This window comes from Prionailurus bengalensis, chromosome B1 (genome assembly GCF_016509475.1).
Source record: "Prionailurus bengalensis isolate Pbe53 chromosome B1, Fcat_Pben_1.1_paternal_pri, whole genome shotgun sequence".
Lineage (NCBI taxonomy): Eukaryota > Metazoa > Chordata > Mammalia > Carnivora > Felidae > Prionailurus > Prionailurus bengalensis.
The window spans coordinates 339214-356995 of NC_057344.1; the positions used below are offsets into that span (position 1 = coordinate 339214).

At 47.5% G+C, this 17782-nt stretch overlaps 1 long non-coding RNA gene across 1 annotated transcript; it reads left to right on the forward strand.

The window, feature by feature from the left end:
• The first annotated feature begins 8372 nt into the window (after positions 1 to 8372).
• On the forward strand, positions 8373 to 10995 carry LOC122469847. The gene is made up of 3 exons (XR_006293732.1): positions 8373 to 8997; positions 9840 to 9941; positions 10668 to 10995. It is a non-coding gene; the product is annotated as an uncharacterized LOC122469847 (long non-coding RNA).
• Positions 10996 to 17782: the final 6787 nt, after the last annotated feature.

Here is a 17782-nt window from a genome sequence, read left to right on the forward strand (position 1 = left end):
TCCTGTCTAATTGTGCTCCTGCCTACCTCCATGGGGAGTCCTAAGGCTTTGCTCAAATAAGTTTTTAGGAAACTGACTAAAACATCTGTATTTTCTATAAGTTTTCCTAAAAGCTATATCCTTTGAGATTCTGTACACAAAGTTTTCTTGTTTTTTAAAAATTTCTTTAAATGATCTCTTCTAAATGAGCCCTTAAATAATGCAGGATCTGACCACGTATCCTTTTTACTCTCTAATAGAGCTCCACTCTCTGTGTGGCACAAGCCTGGTCCACAGTCTCCTACCGCAGACACTCCTTTCTGATGAGCAGAAGCCCTCACTGCCTCAAGGATGGTGCAGTGTGACGAGGCTGGCAAGACAGGAACGTGTCAGAGAACCAGGGAAACGAGAACCTGATTACCTTAAATTCCCGCTGTAAAAATTATGCTCCCTTTTGAGAGTTACTATAGGTTCACTTTTATATTTGATGCAAACACATTAAGAAGAAAAAAGGGACAAACTGTTCTTTTGGGAACCAAATGCCTGTGCCTGACATGAAAATACATTGCCTGAGTTTTCCTCACAAGTAATTTATTCTTTTATATATGAAGACAGATCCTAAGACGTATATACTTTTTTGTATTATTCAAAAATAGTTGAAACACATCCTATGTATGGGAAAATGAACATTGAAGGTATACTTTATTCATGGAACCTATCCTATTTTGTGCGTGTAGAGCATGGCAGTCGGTAGGATGTCAACTAAACCTGACTTGGAGAAGAGGAAGGGTCTGCTCTAGGATTTCATTTGCTTGCCTGGAGATGAAGAGGAGGGGGCTGCTGAAGGTGGTGGCCTGGGCCCAGAAGAATATAGAACCTCTTCTTCTCCAGGTCTTAACTACAGGCAGGCACACTTTGTTGTATTGTGCTTTACAGATACTGCTTTTTACGAAGGTGTGTGGCAACGCCATGTTGATCGGTGCCATTTTTCCAAGGGCAATTGCTCACATTATCTCTGTGTCACATTTTGGGAATTCTCACAATATTTAAAACATTTTCATTATCATATTTGTTACTGTGGTCTGTGCTCAGTGATCTTTGATGTTACTATTGCAATTGTTTTGGGGTGCCACGAGCTGTGCCCATAGGTGTGGGCTACCTTAATCAGTAAGTGTTGCGTGTATTGTGACTGCTCCACCCACCAGCTGTCCCCCTCCTCCTCTCCTTGGGCCTCTTTGCCATGAGACAGCCGTACACCGGCCTCCTAAGTGTTCAAGGTCTGTCACGTTAAATCAAGAGCTAGAAATGAATGAGCTTCGTGAGAAAGGCACGCTGAAAGCAGAGACAGGCCGAAAGCTAGGTGTCTTGTGCCAAAAGGTCAGCCGAGCTGTGAATGCAAAGGAAGAGTCCTTGAAGGAAATTAAAAGTGCAAGTCCAGTGGACACACGGGTGATAAGAATGTGAGGTGAGGGGAGCCTGGGTGGCTCAGTCGGTGAAGCGTCCGACTTCGGCTCAGGTCACGGTCTCACGGTTCACGGGATCCGGCCCCGTGTCGGGCTCTGTGCCGACAGCTCAGAGTCTGGAGCCTGCTTAGGATTTTGTGTGTGTGTCTCTCTCTCTGCCCCTCCTCTGCTCGTGCTCTGTCTCTATCTCAAAAATAAATACACATTAAAAAAAAGGAAGTGAACTGAAACAGACCTATTGTAGATATGGAGAAGGTTTGTGTGGTCTGTATAGAAGGTCACCATTCCCTTAAGCCAAAGCCCAATCCAGAGCAAGGCCCTGACTCTCTTCAGTTAATTCTCTGAAGGATGAGGGAGGTGAAGAAACTTCAGAAAAACATCTGATGCGAGCAGAGGATGGTTGGTGGGAGTAAGGAAAAGCAGTCGTCTCCATAACATAAAACTGCAAGGTGAGGCAGTGAGTGCTGATACAGAAGCTGCAGCCAGTTATCCAGAGGATCTGGCTGAGACAATTCATGCTGGGGGCTGCACCGACCAACAGCTTTTAAGTTGGAAAATCTACTGGAAGCCTTCTGTCGGAAGAAGATGCCATCCAGGACTTTCATGGCCAGAGAGAAGTCAGTGGCTGGCTTCAAAGTTGCAAAGGACAGACTGACTCTCTTGTTAGGAGCTAAGGCAGCTGGTGACTAAGTTGAAGCCAATGCCCATGTACCATCCTGAAAATCCTGGGGCCCTTAAGAATTATACTAAATCTACCCTGGCTGAACTCCATCAACAGACAACAAAGGCTGGATGATAGCGCATCTCATTACAATGTGGTTTGCTGAGTATTTTAAGCCCACTGTTGAGACCTACTGCTCAGAAAAAATAACCTTTTCAAAATATCACTCTCATTGACAATGCACCTGGTCACCCAAGAGCTCTGATGGAAATGGACACTAAGATTACTGTAGTTTTCATGCCTGCTAACACGACATCCATTCTGCAGAATGGCAGGGGCACTGGGGTCAGACATATGGATTCAAGACCCAGAATGTTGATAAATTATATATGAATAAAAATTTACAAAGATCTCTATAAGAAAAAAATCCAAAAACAGACATAAGAGATTCCCCTTTTTGAATATTAGGCAGTTCTTTTTTTTTTAATGTGTATTTATTTGTGAAAGAGAGAGGGAGAGAGGCAGGGAGAGCGGAGGGGCAGAGACACACACACAGAATCTGAAGCAGGCTCCAGGCTCTGAGCTGTCAGCACAAAGCCAGACATAGTGCTTGAACCCGTGAACTGTGAGATCATGACCTGAGCTGAAGTCGGATGCTTAACCAACTGAGCCACCCAGGGGCCCCTAGGCACAGTTGTAAATATGACCTACTTGAATAAATCCTGAAAATATTTGTTGTTAGAAAAGAAAATTTGTTGTAAAAACATGTGTTCAGAGAATGCGGTTCTGAGAAAGTAGAGAAATGATAGTGGCAGGCGTTCATGACGAGATCTGGGGAAGAGCCATACAGAGAAGAACAGACAAGTACAAATGTTCTAAGGTGGGACAAGCCAAACAGGACTGTGAATGTGCAATTGCGTCTAGGCACTGGGATAGAAAGTGACAGTAACAGCCCTCTGGTGACAGCTAATAAGCTAGCTATGTTTCGGCATTTATTAAATATCTTTTGTGCTGTTTTCATCACTGGCAAAAAGTATTAAAATCAGTTTGTGTAATTTTTAGGCAAACAAAAGACAATATGGAAACTTGTTTTGAAAGGAAAATGGATAGAAGGATTATGATACAATTACTGAGACAGAGCTCTTTATATTTATCCCAGTACAATGATATCTGAGGCAGAGAGGAGAAAGCAGACACTGATCTTAAAGTAATGAGATAGAGACACTTATATTGGGTCCGAGATAGTTGGCTTCCTACTGCTGGTTCCTTCTATCGTTTTTAAAATTATTATTATGTTTTATTTATTTATTTATTTATTTAAAGAGAGTGTGAGAGGGGAAGGGGCAGAGTGAGAGGGAGACACAGAATTGAAAGCAGACTCCAGGCTCTGAGCTGTTGGCACAGAGCCCGACGTAGGGCTCAAACCCATGGACCGTGAGATCATGACCTGAGCCAAAGCCGTTTGCACAATCAACTGAGCCACCCAGGAGCCCAAGGTTCTTTCTACCCTTTAACTCAGCAGTGCGAGATAATTAGTGTTTACCAGACAGAACATGAGCAGTGTTCAATCTGGAAAACAATAAGAGAATATCAAATCCCGAGGCTCTGCCCTGTTGATATATAATTCCCAAAGATTTCCCAGGATATCCTAGTTCTTATGTTGCAATGTTTTATGCATCTTTGATATCTACAGGGCTTCTAATGGAAAAGGCAAGCTTCCTTGATGGAAGCTCAATATGACTGAGAGACAGCTGCTATGTCCAGGTGTCAGGAAGAGGCAGAGTGGCTCAAGGTTTCAATACAGGAGTGGTGGGTCATTTGAAGTTATGACATCCTGATTTTTGCCTCAGTTATGCAGTCGAGTGTTAACATTCAGTCACAGGACAATGGTCATTCAGGTGAGAGAGGAGATGCTATCTTCAACCTATCAGGTTCAGTCATCCTTTTGAGTCTTTACAGATCACCAATGTGATTTGTCATGTGTTGAGTCAGCTGACATCACTCATCATTGTTCTCCATGCCATTAAAGCCTCAATAATCCCCAGGCCTGACCAGCTACTACATTTCAGCAAACGCTACCAGTGGTTTGTGTGTGTATGCTCTGTAGCCATGTGTTCAGAGCTCTTTCTTCAGAGAGTTTTGATAACATGCAGATTCACACACGAAAAAGCCAATGCACAAGTAAAAATTCACAGTTATGTGAAATAACTTGTAACCTCAGTGAAAAGTGGTTTAATAATAGTTTCCATTATAATAAACAGTACTTATGTAGGGTTGAGTTTTCTCCTGAAAAAAGGACCCAGGAAAACAGAGACTTGAAGACATTGTGTACAGAGTTTGGTTTACTCAAGATACCCACCTTTTGGGCTCAGTTACTCATAGGGATATGTACCCCACATAGACCCAAGAAAACTCACTCCATCTAATGTGGAGACTCCCAAGTACATATTATGTATACACCTAAACACTGAAGATTTAACAGAGAAGGTGGTCTGGAGGCTGGATGGGTCAGAGACAGAATTCTATCACTGGACTCATAGGTAAGCATAGAGGGAAAAAGAAAAACCAAACGGAGAGTCCAAATGTCAAGGTCACTTAACCACCAATGATGTAAAGTCCTGGCTCCTTAATGGAGTCCACTTCCCAGCAGGTCTGAGTGGAGTAAGTTGAGCTCAGGGGAATGGAGATTTGGAGACTTGGAGGAGCACTGGGTCCTCTTCTTTATAGGACCTCCAGGGTGGTTACTGTTCTGTTGCCTAACAGAAATATATCTTCCAATTTCTGAACTGATTTGAGTTCAAATACTAATATTAAATCAACTTAAAACTTTTGAGAAAGAGGGTACCTGGGTGGCTCAGTTGGTTAAGCATCTGACTTAGGGTCAGGTCATGATCTCATGTTTCATGAGTTTAAGCCCCGCATTCAGCTCTCTGTTAGCATGTAGATTGCTTCAGATCCTCCGTCTGTCTCTTTGTCCCTCCCCTGCTTGCTCGCTCGCTCTCAAAAATAAATAAACATTAAAAAAAAGAAACTATTAAAAAAAAGTTTCGAGAAAGCCAAAAGAATTCTCTTGTAAATAATCTTTGAGAAGTTATGCAGCAGAGTATTTAGAGTCAGGTAGTGCCAAGTTCCAACCAGGATCAGATTTTCCAAAGGAAATATAAAAAAGAGATGTTAACTTACACTTCCACGTTAAAGTTTATGACGTGTAGTACATTGGGGCACCTGGAGGGGCTCAGTGGGTTGAGCGTCCAACTCCCAATTTTGGCTTAGGTCATGATCTCATGGTTCATGAGTTTGAGCCCCACACTGGGCTCTTTGCTGACAGTGCGGAGCCTGCCTGGAATTCTCTGTCTCCCTCTCTCTCTGCCCCTCCCCTCTCATGATCTCTCAAAATAAATAAATCTTTTAAAAAGATATAAATGAAGCTATTCAAATTTGAAAATCTAATTTCCTTACTGATTTTTAATGTTTATGGTGTGAAACCTAGTAATAGGAAACCTCCCTAAAATGGAGTGGGCAGATGTGGCAGGGAAAACTTTCACACCCTAGAACACACAGTCAATTGCAGGCCCAACAGGAAGAGGGACTGGACCCTTTGGGGATTTGGCCTTGCACGTGGTTACTACTCAACAAGTCCAGCAGGATGAAGAGACATTTTCCTCAGCCCCCAGAACAACAGTTCAGCCAGTGAGAAACCACCACACTTCAAACTCTGTTTACTCCAATGGACTTTTAGTTCACAGCAACCTTCCCAAATTACCCCTTTTCTCCTTAAAAAAGCAAGCCTCCCCTTGGTTCCCATGCTTCCCTACAGTTTTTCTAAAGCTTTGTTTGTCCCAGATTGCAATTCTCTTTTATTCATTCCCCAATAGCTCCAACAGTTGCTGCTAAAATAACAGGCAGTTCTTTTTTTTTTTTTTTTTTAAGAGAGGGAGAAAGAGCGAGCAAGCAAGCGCTCTCGCGCAGGGGAGGGAAGAGGGGCGCAGGGAGAGAGACAATCCAAACATTCTCCACACTCAGCGCGGAGCCCGACTTGGGGTTCGATCCCATGACCCTGCCATCAAGGGATGAGAAATCCAGAGTCCCATGCCCACCGACTGAGCCACCCAGGCGCCCCCTGGCAGTTTTGTTTTTAAGGTTAACAATGGGAAACAAGAAACATCCCTCTCAAATGTCCTCAGATATTGAAAATAAATTTTCATCAGTTAAAATCAAAATCCACACATTCCCTAAATGGAATCCATTTTACAGGCCTCATTCATCATCCCAACTTGACATAAAGCATTAAGAAACAGAAAACAAAAACAGTGATTAAAATACCCCATACTTCTCTGGGCGCCTGGGTGGCTCAGATGGTTGAGCATCGGAGTTGATTTTGACTCAGGTCATCATCCCAGGGTCTGAGATTCAGCGCTGTATTGGCTAGGTGCCTGGTTGCAGCCTGCTTTGGATTCTGTCCCTCCCTCTGCCCCTCCCCCACTTGCACTCTCTCTAAATACAACAAAAAGAAAAGAAATAAAAGAATATCTCATACTTCTCAAAATAAAAAAACCATCTTCAGATAGCTCTGGGAGTCGCCCCAGGAAAACGTGAAGCTGCAACACCGACGACTTAACGACCTAAAGCGATTCTCGGTGGCACCCACGCTTCTCCCCAAGTCCCGGACACTCAGCCTCCCGCTGAGCACCCCCTGCTCTGGGCCACGTCGCGCCGATCCCGCCGGCTCTCCGCCAACAGCACAGACCCCGCCTGCCCTGGTCGGCCCACTACCCGCGCCAAGGGCGGCCTCCGAGGTCCCGCGAGGCCCGCAACCCCAGCCCGGCGTGTCCAGTCAACGGGCTATACACACACCTGTCACCCTAACGAGGACACATCGGCGCGTTTAGTGCAAGAGGCCCCAGGGCTCTGAGTCTCACCTGGAACTGCCCGAAACAGTCTCTGTAGGTAGAGAAGCAGCAGTAGGATCCCTCGGACACCAAAAACCCACAAACCGACCAGAGCGGCCAGGCTGCCGGCGCGTGGGACGGAAGGAGGGGAGGACCCGGAAAGGCGGGGCGGAACGGGGCCACGCCCCGATCAAGCCCCGCCCCACGCTAGCCACGTCAGAAACCAGCCGGACCTTGGCTCAACTTCTCTAGGCCACGCCCCACGCTGGAAACGTCCTGCACAAGCACCGCCCTTCCACTGACGTACAGTTCCCGCTCTTCGCTCACCTTCTCTAGGCCCCGAACCACGCGGGCCACATCCTACACCGGCCACGCCCATCCGGTGACGTACCCTCCCCACTCACCCCCCCCAGGCCCCGCCTTACGCTGGCCACGTCCTGCACCGGCCCCGCCCCCGTTCTTCTTACTAGCGCCCGCCCCTCCGCTGACGCCTTGTTGGGTCCTCCACTCACCCTCCCTGTACCCTGCCTTACGCCAGGCACGTCTCACGCCAGCCACGCCCCTCCGCTGACTTCTTTTCCCCTCCCCCCCAAATCCTCCCAGGCACCGCCTCAAGCTAACCAATCCCTAACCGGCACCGACCCCACCCCGCCCCCGCCAAACATCCTAGGCCCTGCCCCTCTGCAGACGTTCCCACTGTCTCGCCCTCCCTTAGCCCCGCCCCACGCTGGTCACGTCCTGCAACAGCCCCGCCCCTCATCTTACCTCCCATTCTGTTCTCTGCTGACCGTCCCTAGACCCCGCCCTACACTGGCTACGCCCTGAACCGACCACGCCCTTCGGTCAACGCCCCTTTCCCCGCTCATCCTCCGTAGCCCCGCCCCTCCGATTACGTGTCCTTCAGGTTACACTATAACGTCCCCAGGTCCCGCCTATGACGGCAGCGTCCTAGACCGGGCCCGCCCCATGGCTATGGTCCCGTTCCCGCTGACCGTCCATAGGCCCCGCCCAACGCTCGTCGCGTCATATATTAGCCCCGCCCCTCCGTTTACGCCCCGACCCTGTTCTTTACTCTCTCCCCAGGTCCCGCCACACGCTGGCCACGTCCTTCACAGGTCCCGCCCCTCCTAACGCTTCTGGCACCCTCCCTCCCTGAAGTCCTGTCTGAGCCCTAAGATCAACCTTCCTAGGCCCGGCCCCTCCGCTGACGTACCTTCCCCGCTTTCCCTCCCTTTGCCCCGCCCCATGTGTGAGACGTCCGGCACCGCCTCTCCGCTTACGTACCCTTCTGATTTCTTCTTGCCGTCCCTAGGCCCAGCCCTACGCCGGCTACGCCCTACGCCGGCTACGCCCTGCACCGGCCCCGCCCTTCCGCTGACGCCGGTCCCCACATCCCCTGCCTAAGTGCCGCCTCACGGTGTCTACGTTCTGCACAGGCCCCGTTTCCGCTCACCTTCCTTAGGGTCCGCCCCACGCTGGTCACGTCCTACACCGGCCCGGCCCCTCCGCAGACATCCCCTCGTCGTCTCTGCTCTCCCTCCCTAGTCCCCGCCCACGCCGTGTCCGCACTCAGTACATGAAATCTTAGTCTTCTTGTTCCCCCCACACACACCCCGCTAGTGCCGGGGTGCCGCCTCCCGCCCCTGGCCATGACATTCGGCACACTCCATTCCTCGCACAAGACTCACATCCGAGCCATTTTCATCCTCCTGCAGTGAGGCCCTGCCGTCGCCAGGCCTTCCATTCCCGGTCACCTTGTGGGCGAGGCCCCTGGGCCCCGGGCTGGGGGAGGGGACCACCCCGTTGTGTGACACCTCGTGCTGTTCTGTCCCCAAACCTGTTCCCCCGGCCGTACCTGCCAGAGTGTGCCTACATTCCCGATATCCCACTGGAAAGTGAGCTGCTAGGACGTAGACGGCATCCGTTCCGTCGCCGAGTGCCGAGTGGGCGGCGACTTGAGGGAAGAAAGCCCGGGAGGGAGACGCCGGGCGACCGCGAAGGGAGAGTGAGTAAAATGAGCAGCCTAGAGGATGCCACGTGGGGGGTCCTGTGCACTGGGGGAAACGGTCCTAGTGGACGGGAGTGCCCGGGCTCGACCCAGCGGGAACAGCGGAGGGCTGGCAGAGGGGCGGGGGGGGGGGGGGGGGTGGGTAGCAGGGGGCACATCCCAAATGCATTCCCTTTTAACCGTATTGTGTGAGGGTCATGCTAGAGGTCTCCGTGCTTTCCCAGCCTTCGTGACATTTTGAAAATATTGTTGGGTCCTAAGCAATTTTACAGCAATTTCATGTGCACTCCGTGAGGATATTGATCATTTGTTATATTAACAGAACTAGTCTAGCAGCTCCCATCGTTCTTGTCATCTTTTGACTGAGCTGGCTGTGAGCTAAGGTTTCCAACTGTATTTTCAAGTTCCCTGTGTCCTTTTTGTACAAATGTTCAGGGATGGTACAAGTTGTTCCCGGCCCCTCCCCGCCCCCCAGGACTTATAAAATTTATTGTCGTTTTTCAGTGTGCGCATCACCTTCTCAGCGCCTTCTAGTCCTGCAGCAGCCTTTCCAGGCAGGCCTAGAAAGCTTCCCTTGAGATTCCCATTTGGGGCAGTGGCATTTCCCGTGCTCCTGAAGTAACCTAGGAAGTTCTGGATAGGAATTCAGTAGCATAGACACCGTCTCCAACCTTTCCAGGCAGACACTAGTGGCTCTTGGGTCCTCATGGCCACTTAGAATATTTCCAGAGTCAGGCAGAGCATAGGTGAAGTTCGCGGGGGTCCACGGTAACCACAGAGAGGGGTTCCTGGCATGACTTAGACTTTTTTCTTTTTTTTTTTTTCCGGTGGCTCTGAAGGGTCAAAATGCCCTGGCTGCTGTTTTCCCTGTTCCCGTGGCCCACTGGAAAAAGAAGCTGAAATACAGGATGTAGGTTGTCTAATGGACCTGGAACGACGGAGTAAGTGAAAGGGAGTGAGTGAATATCCTATTTGGGTATTCAGTTTTTGCTATGGTACCATACATACAATATCCATTTTTTTCTTCAGATGTGTTTTTCATATGGTACGACTGCAGTGAGCTTGTTTCAGTATTTTTAGAATGGGAATATAAATACGAAATTTATGAGGCTTCTTTTCAAGAAGTAATATCTACTATGTGTGAGATATGATAGACCAATAGGCCAACAGTCAGGACAAAGTTTTTATGTTACGCATAATGTGTCATGTGTCGTGGAAGCCTTATTAGATAATATTTATACCTTTTTTAGCAGCATTCATTAGAAACAGTTACTTAGGGGCAGCAAGAACTCACTTTCATAGAGCTCGTGGTTTTTGTCATCACTAGGTCAAGTGATGCATGGAAACTATCAAACTTAATGTAAAAAAAGTACTCATGGGTTTTATTTCCTTATGATGTGGTTTCCACATGGCACATTATATGTTTAGCATAAGGTCCTAGAATAGATTGTCATCCTTATTTCTTATATAATCCAATTCATATCCTAGGAGCAATATTCATTTTTCTTCTCTCTTCTAAAAATACCAGATTACTATTTATATGTGTTCATTTTTCCAAAATGCTGATATTAGAAATTCACAGAATAGGATAGGGCATGAAAATTCGTCTGAAAACAATCTGTCATTCAGAGACAATTGTTATTTTGGTTTGTGCATGTGTTTTCCAGGGAAGCTGGACTTAGGATCCATTTCTGCCTGTCTCCAAAGCCCTGCCTATACCAAATATCAGGCCACAGCCCTGTCTCCGTGCTGACTGCCTTTCTGCACTTCCTGCCAGCCACCCTCATGTCTGGGCTTCTGGGTTTGTGTTCTTTGTCTGGGGCTGTTGATGGACCACCATGAGGTCCCTGGGTATCCTGTCAGTGTTTCCCAGCCACTAGAGGATAACTTGGGATAGCATCCCAGGTTCTGACACGTACTTAGAAAATTCTGCACAGGCAGCAGCAGGTAGACACCGATGTTGAAATGAATTGTTTCTAAGCTGACGGCCAAGAAGGAATTCTTGAAAAGGTTTTGGTGCAAAAAAAAAAAAAAAAGGTGGTTTTGTTAAAGCATGGGAACAGGACCTGTAGGCAGAAAGCACTGCACTGAGATTATGAAGACTGACTACTAGAAGGTTTTCCATCCTGTAGAGGGGAGGGTGACCTTAAGGCTCCAGGAAATTGAGCCTATAGGTTCCTGGAGGTCCATTGTTAAACATGGTGTTTTTCTTGTAAATCATTAAGACAGTTAGAAACTGGGCGCCTTGGTGGCTCAGTTGTTTGAGTGCCTGGCTCTTGATTTTGGCTCAGGTCATGATGCCAGGGTCATGGGATTGATCCCTGCCTTGGGGTGCTGGCTGAGCATGGAGCCTGCTTAAGATTCTCTCTCCCTCTGACCCTGTCCCCTGCTCACTCTCTCTTTCTTAAAAAACAAACAAACAAAAACGACAGTTACAAACTCTAGTGGAAGTTTCATACCCAACATGACTGTAAATGATGTTATCTGCATTTCCTTTTGCTTTTGTTTTCCACATCAACTAACTTTCTTTTCTCCCTGCCTCTGTTCTCAGGCAGTCACCAGTACCTGAGGAATAGTCTACACATCTCACCCTAACTGGGGGATGTTTGTAGCGTGTCTGCTCAAGTGTAACTCCTCTCGCATTCTGTACAACGCAGTTTCCCAGAGTCTAGATTAGAAAAGTGAATACAGTGGGGCACCTGGGTGGCTCAGTTGATTAAGTGTCTAACTTCAGCCTAGGTCATGATCTTGCTGTTCCCGAGTTTGAGCCCCATGTCCAGCTCTGTGCTGACAGCTCAGAGTCTGGAGCCTATTTCAGATTCTGTGTCTTCCTCTCTCTCTGCCCCTCCCCAACTCATGTTCAGTTTCTCTCTCTCAAAAGTAAATAAACATTAAAAAAATGAATGCAGGTGCAACAGAAATTAGCATTAAGCTTTTTACCCCCCTCCTTTTTTTTTTTTGTTTTTTTTTGTTTTGTTTTTTTGTTTTTTGTTTTTTGCTTCAGCTATACAGTTTCTTGCAAGGTAAGAAAGAAATGCAAAGCATAGGTTGTCATGTGTTTTTGTCTTGAGCAATGTAAAGTTAAATTGCTTACCTAAAATATTTTACATGAGGGAAAGTTACACACAGAATATCAGCCATCATGTTAAATAAAATATGAGATAGGACTAAATAACATTTTACAGAGACCTGGTTTACTCTTTAGAAGAAAAACACACTTCTACAATGTAGAGAATAATGACATGCAGGAGGTTTTCCTAGCTGTTCACCTTTTACCTTGCACTGAACCTGTATTACATCATTTTGCTTTAAAAAAATGGAAATGGACTAGGTTAGGTAATTATTAATTGGCAACATGATACTGATATAAAACTGCTTTTGGCCAGAGATACGATAATGGTCAATTTTGGCAACCTAGATAAAGGGAGAAGTTATGATGTCCCCTTCCCAAAATCATTGTGCCAATCTGTGTTCAGCTCACGATCTCAAGTATTTAAAACTTCCGTTTCTATAAATATAAATAGAATAACCTTTTAAAATAGGGCACAAAGTATAAATCCATTTTTTTCTAATTCAGCAAGCACATGGGATATTCTCACTTCTTTTCAGAAAACTACCTGTAGACACACAGATAGACACGGGGCACCAAGTTTGAATGCTACCGGAACAATTTCCTCACAAATTAACATTTTACCAAGTACTAATATACATAATGTCAAAAGAGGAAGTGCACACTGCTGAAATCAAAACCGTTTTTAAAACGCAAATTATCAGTGTGATACATTATTTTGAACAAAGGAGAAACTGGCAATATATGAAGTTGTGTGCTGTTAGAAGGCCTGTCCCCCTGCTTAAAACAAATGAGAGAAAGTGACTTTGGAAGCCTGTTAGATGTATGTGAAACTTTAAAAGAACTTAGAAATACACTTTCTGAATTTGGAAAAAAAGGTAAGGTACTGGAATACTTCCGTTTGGGGTGTAAATAAAATTTTGGAATTTCAAATATGTTAGTACATCTGTTTTTTTCAGCTACTTTATAGAGGTATAAGGAAATAAAACATTAAAAGCCAGTGGAAGCATGTACGTAGGGGCCCCATTTCCCCTTGGTGTGCTAAAAAACCTGCATTCAACCCTGTCAATTTGAAGGTCTAATTGGCTTTGTTAAACGGCTTGTGGGTGGGGGCACATCGCATCAGGCAAGGAGAGGGGGCTTCTCTGAGCGAACCAGGAAAAGGTTTTTAAAGGCCAAAGGAGGGGCGCCTGGGTGGCGCAGTCGGTTAAGCGTCGGACTTCAGCCAGGTCACGATCTGGCGGTCCGTGAGTTCGAGCCCCGCGTGGGGCTCTGGGCTGATGGCTCAGAGCCTGGAGCCTGTTTCTGATTCTGTGTCTCCCTCTCTCTCTGCCCCTCCCCCGTTCATGCTCTGTCTCTCTCTGTCCACAAAATAAATAAACGTTGAAAAAAAAAAAATTTAAAGGCCAAAGGAGGGGATTAAAAAGAAAAAGTGTGCTAGCAAGGAATTCGTGTTCAGGCAAAGTTGCCTCTGGGTGGAGGCTGGGGTCCATCTGGACCTGCTCAGACTGCCCCGGAAGTTCCACTTTGGCCTCGCAGACTCCCGCGGTGGCTGTCCTTTGAGGGCCCGCGCCGAGTCCCCCTAAAGCGGCACTGCGAAGGTGGAGAGTGGCCCATGCGGGGACACCCTGGAGCGAGGCTCTGCGTTCCCTGCCTGAGAGGAGCCTCCAGGAGGCGGGGGCGCATCCCCTCCCCAGCCCATAGCCGTCAGTGCGCCTGTCCCCAGTGGTCGCTCTCCAGTGTCCCCCAGCTGGCGCAAAGTGCACGCGCCCCCTGCTGGCCTCAGGGAGCAGCGCAGGGGCCCAGAGCTTCCCGTTTAGTGTTTCCTGGCACCCCTCCTGGTCTTCCTGGGTGTGGATGTTAATGAAATGCACCCGCCGCTCCTGGCTTTGACTGCAATGCACTCAGAGACCAGGAATCAAAGCATAAAGTCAGCTTATTAAGGCCAACTGCTTTCCCACCCACTAATAATTAACGGTTGGAATTTGAACATTTAAAAATGCCATTTTTAATAGCCATTTGGCAACCTTCAAATTGAAGTTCCTTTGGCATGAACCTAACAACATACGTAAAAATCTGCATTCAGAAACATCATAACCCTGCTGCAAGGTCGCAAATAAAACGGAAATTCGGAGATGTTAGTTTTTCATGATCCACAGACTCAATATTCTTAAAATGACAATTCTTCCTAATTTGATGTACAGATTCAGCTAAGTCCCAATCAAAATGTGAGCAAAGGGATGTGCTAGAATACACAACATAGGACTGAGGAACAAAGCTAAAGAACTCACACACCCACTTCCAAGACTTACATAAGTATAAATAATGAAGTGAGTGATCTTGGCGAGGAACTAGATGCAGATGATGAAGTTTTGGGGTGATGGTGGGGTGGTCCAGAGCCGATGGTCAAGAAAGAATTCCTGAAGATGTCTTTGGTGCAAAAAGGCGATTTTGTTAAAGCATGGGGACAGGACCCATGGGCAGGAAGAGCTGTTTGGGGTCGTGAGGAGTAACTCATTCTATACCCTCAGGTTGGGAGGGGGGCAGGGATAGAGTAAGTCTCTAAGGTATATTGGAAGCAAGGTTTCCAGGGCCTTGAGGGGCTAGCTGTTGCTAGGGAAATGCCATTTGTTACCGTTTAATAAAACCCCAGTCATGGACCCTTCAGATGTATATGGGGGGGCCATACGCTTGGAGTATGATTGCCAGCATATATCTTGGGGGACTTGAGATAAAGAAAATAGACTTACAGGAGCCTCGAGGTTGGGATAATGTTAAGCTAAGGTTCTCTTTTGCCCCCAGCAAAGTGTCGTCATGGAGGCAGCTGAGCCCCTAGAGGGAGGTCACTCTGCCAGTTCCAAGGACTTGTCAATGGGCTGTAGGCAGTTAGGGAATTTAATTTTTCATTTGCCTTAGTTTCCCACATCACTATGGCAAGCTCCTAAACCGTTTTCCTTTGTTCTTGGGTAGGCAGGAGCGTCCTTGGAATACCACGTATTCCGTGTGTGTGTGTGTGTGTGTGTGCGCCCCAGAATGTATTTGGCCCTCAGCTTGCCCCAAGCTCCCTCATCACAGAGCAAACAGGAACAATGGGAGCCCCCCCAAAAGACCCATATGGGAAAAAGTGAACATTTTATACCAGCCTTACAAACTACACAAAAATGTATTCAGAGTTGTCAATAGACTTAAATTTAAAATGCAAAACTGAAAATTCTGGAGGAAACCACAGAAGGAAAGCTACATGACCTTGGGTTTGGTGATATTTTTATTTACAACAGCAAAAACCAAGCCATGTAAGAAAAAAATTGATTACACGGATTTTAATAAAATAAAAAATGTCTACTCTGTACATGTCAGTCTAAATTTGTCAAAACTCATACAGTATACAATGCCAAGAGTGAATTCTAATGTAAACCGTGAACTGTGGGTGATAATGATGTGTCACTGTTCATGGACCCAACAGATGTACCATCTGGTTGATAACAGGGGAGGCTGTGCATGAGTGAGGCAGGGGGTGTATGGGAAATCTCTGCACCTTTCTCAAGGCGGGGGTCCTGGAGGGGGCTGGGAGTGGGCTGCAGGGCGACCCAGAAAGGGGCTGAAGGGACTGGAAGCAGTATGTGGAGACCAAGAGTGGCACGTGGCAGGTCAGGTCTGGAGAGGGGCACTGGGGACCAGTTCCTGGAGTGGGCATGAAATAAAAGATGGATTGTGTTCATGAAAATATCACCTAGAGGGGCGCCTGGTGGCTCAGTCAGTTAAGCCTCCGTTAGGCTCATGTCATGATCTCACAACCGTGAGATGGAGTCTCACATGGGGCTCCATTGGGCGTGACTGTTGCTTGGGATCCTCTCTCTACCTCCCTGTCTGCCCCTCCCCCCATTTGTGTTCTCTCTCTGTGTCTCAAAAATAAAGAAACATTAAAGAAGAAAATAAAATAAAATATCACTTAGAATCATTACCAGACAAGGAGACCCAGGCACCAAGAAGTGTGCGTTGTATGAGCTAATATGGTCAGTGACCACATGGCATCTGCCACAGAGCAAACACCAGGCTGACAAGTGGATATCCTCACAAGTCTTGTTTTTTACAACCTTGGACAGAGTTTGCTGTAAAAGGCCATCTTATGCATCTTTCCTAAAAAAAAAAAAAAAAAAAAAAAAATGCACTTAATGCTTTCTAAAAACCTAATGCAGTAAAATCAGGTTATACAAAAGTCAAGAAACAGCTCTTTTTTTCACACACAGTTACTTGAAAATAATTAAGCACTTTAGGAACTTTGAGGAACTCTTGAGTCTTTCTGGGTAACTTACCCCTCACAGAAGTGACTGGAGCTCTCGACATGCAATCCTACGTGTTTTCACGCACACACACACACACACACACACACACACACACTAGTTGTGCCCCGAGACTTGCATAAATGAATGAAACTCTTGGCTTCACATTTCATCTTCAACTATCGTCCTGTAACATATGTAGTGGCTGCCCTCTGGACCAATGCCAATACAATGGAAAAGTTAATTTTAAAAAGTTAGGGTGCTGCTATTTATTGAATTTTCTATTTATTGCATTTGTTGCAAAGGCACTTTGACACAGTTAATTATGATTTACATGCGGGATTTCCAAGGCTGCCTCCTCAGAACTCCAAAACTGCACACAGGATCCCCAACTTCATGAGAGGTCACCGTGCTTGCCAGTGTTCCCGGCACACCTCGCCAAGTGTGTTGGCCGAGTGTTCAAGCTGTGGAGACTCGGCCCTGCACCCTCTCCAGACTTCCAGGCAGGCGATGGCTCAGTGACATGGAGCCGACACAGGGGTTTCGGGGAACAAACACTCAGAACCCCCAGTTCTAAAGCCCCCTCCCCTCAGCGCACCTACTGGGTCATTGGGTCACCTGTGCCAGCTGGTGTCTCCGTGTCCCTTCCCAGTTCGTGCCGTGAAGCATCTGTATGGAGGGAGCAGAGAGACTGTTGTGTGTGTTCAAACAATACCCAGCAAACAGACGGTCCTTGGAGGGAAAAGGTTTGTGTCTGTTCAGTTCCTGAGGCCTGGCTGGGTGTGGCACAGACGACCAGCAGTAGGGACAGCCAGAGCCATCCCCGTCCACTGTCACCCTCCTGCCCAAGCCTGGCCTCCTCTTCCCTTGACCACCGAACTCCACCCCCAGCTGCAACTCCCCAGGAGCTCCTCCTGCTCTTCCTCCCCTTCTGGGGCCTTTTCTCAGACAAAGCACGGGTTTCTAAGCTGCTGTGTCCACCTTTGACTTTACCTGTGACTCCCTTGTCCTGTGTCCTTCCTCCTCGTCCACAAGGCTGGATGCGGGCCTGGCTGCAGTCCAGCCCCAGGTGCCCTCTGCCCACCCCTGAGGCACTGCGTGCGGCTGGACACTGGCCACCTGCTCCAGAGGCTGTTCGTGGGGGACCTTTGGCATTCTGCTGGCCGTTGCTGTCCCTGAGGCTCTGGGCAGCACCGTCTGCTCCCGGATTCCCGGAACGCCCTCTTAACCACTTGGTGACCTCACCCTCCATCCTCTGGCATGAAGACCCAGCACTGACATGGTTGTCCCTGACAAGCCGGGTCCCACTATGTCTCCCTTTTACCCAAATCCCTGGTGGCTTCAGCGTTGGAGTTAAAGCCACAGTCTCCGGGGCACCAAGCCGGCCCTCCAGAATGTGCACCCCTGCAGCCTCTGTGATCCAACCTGTGGC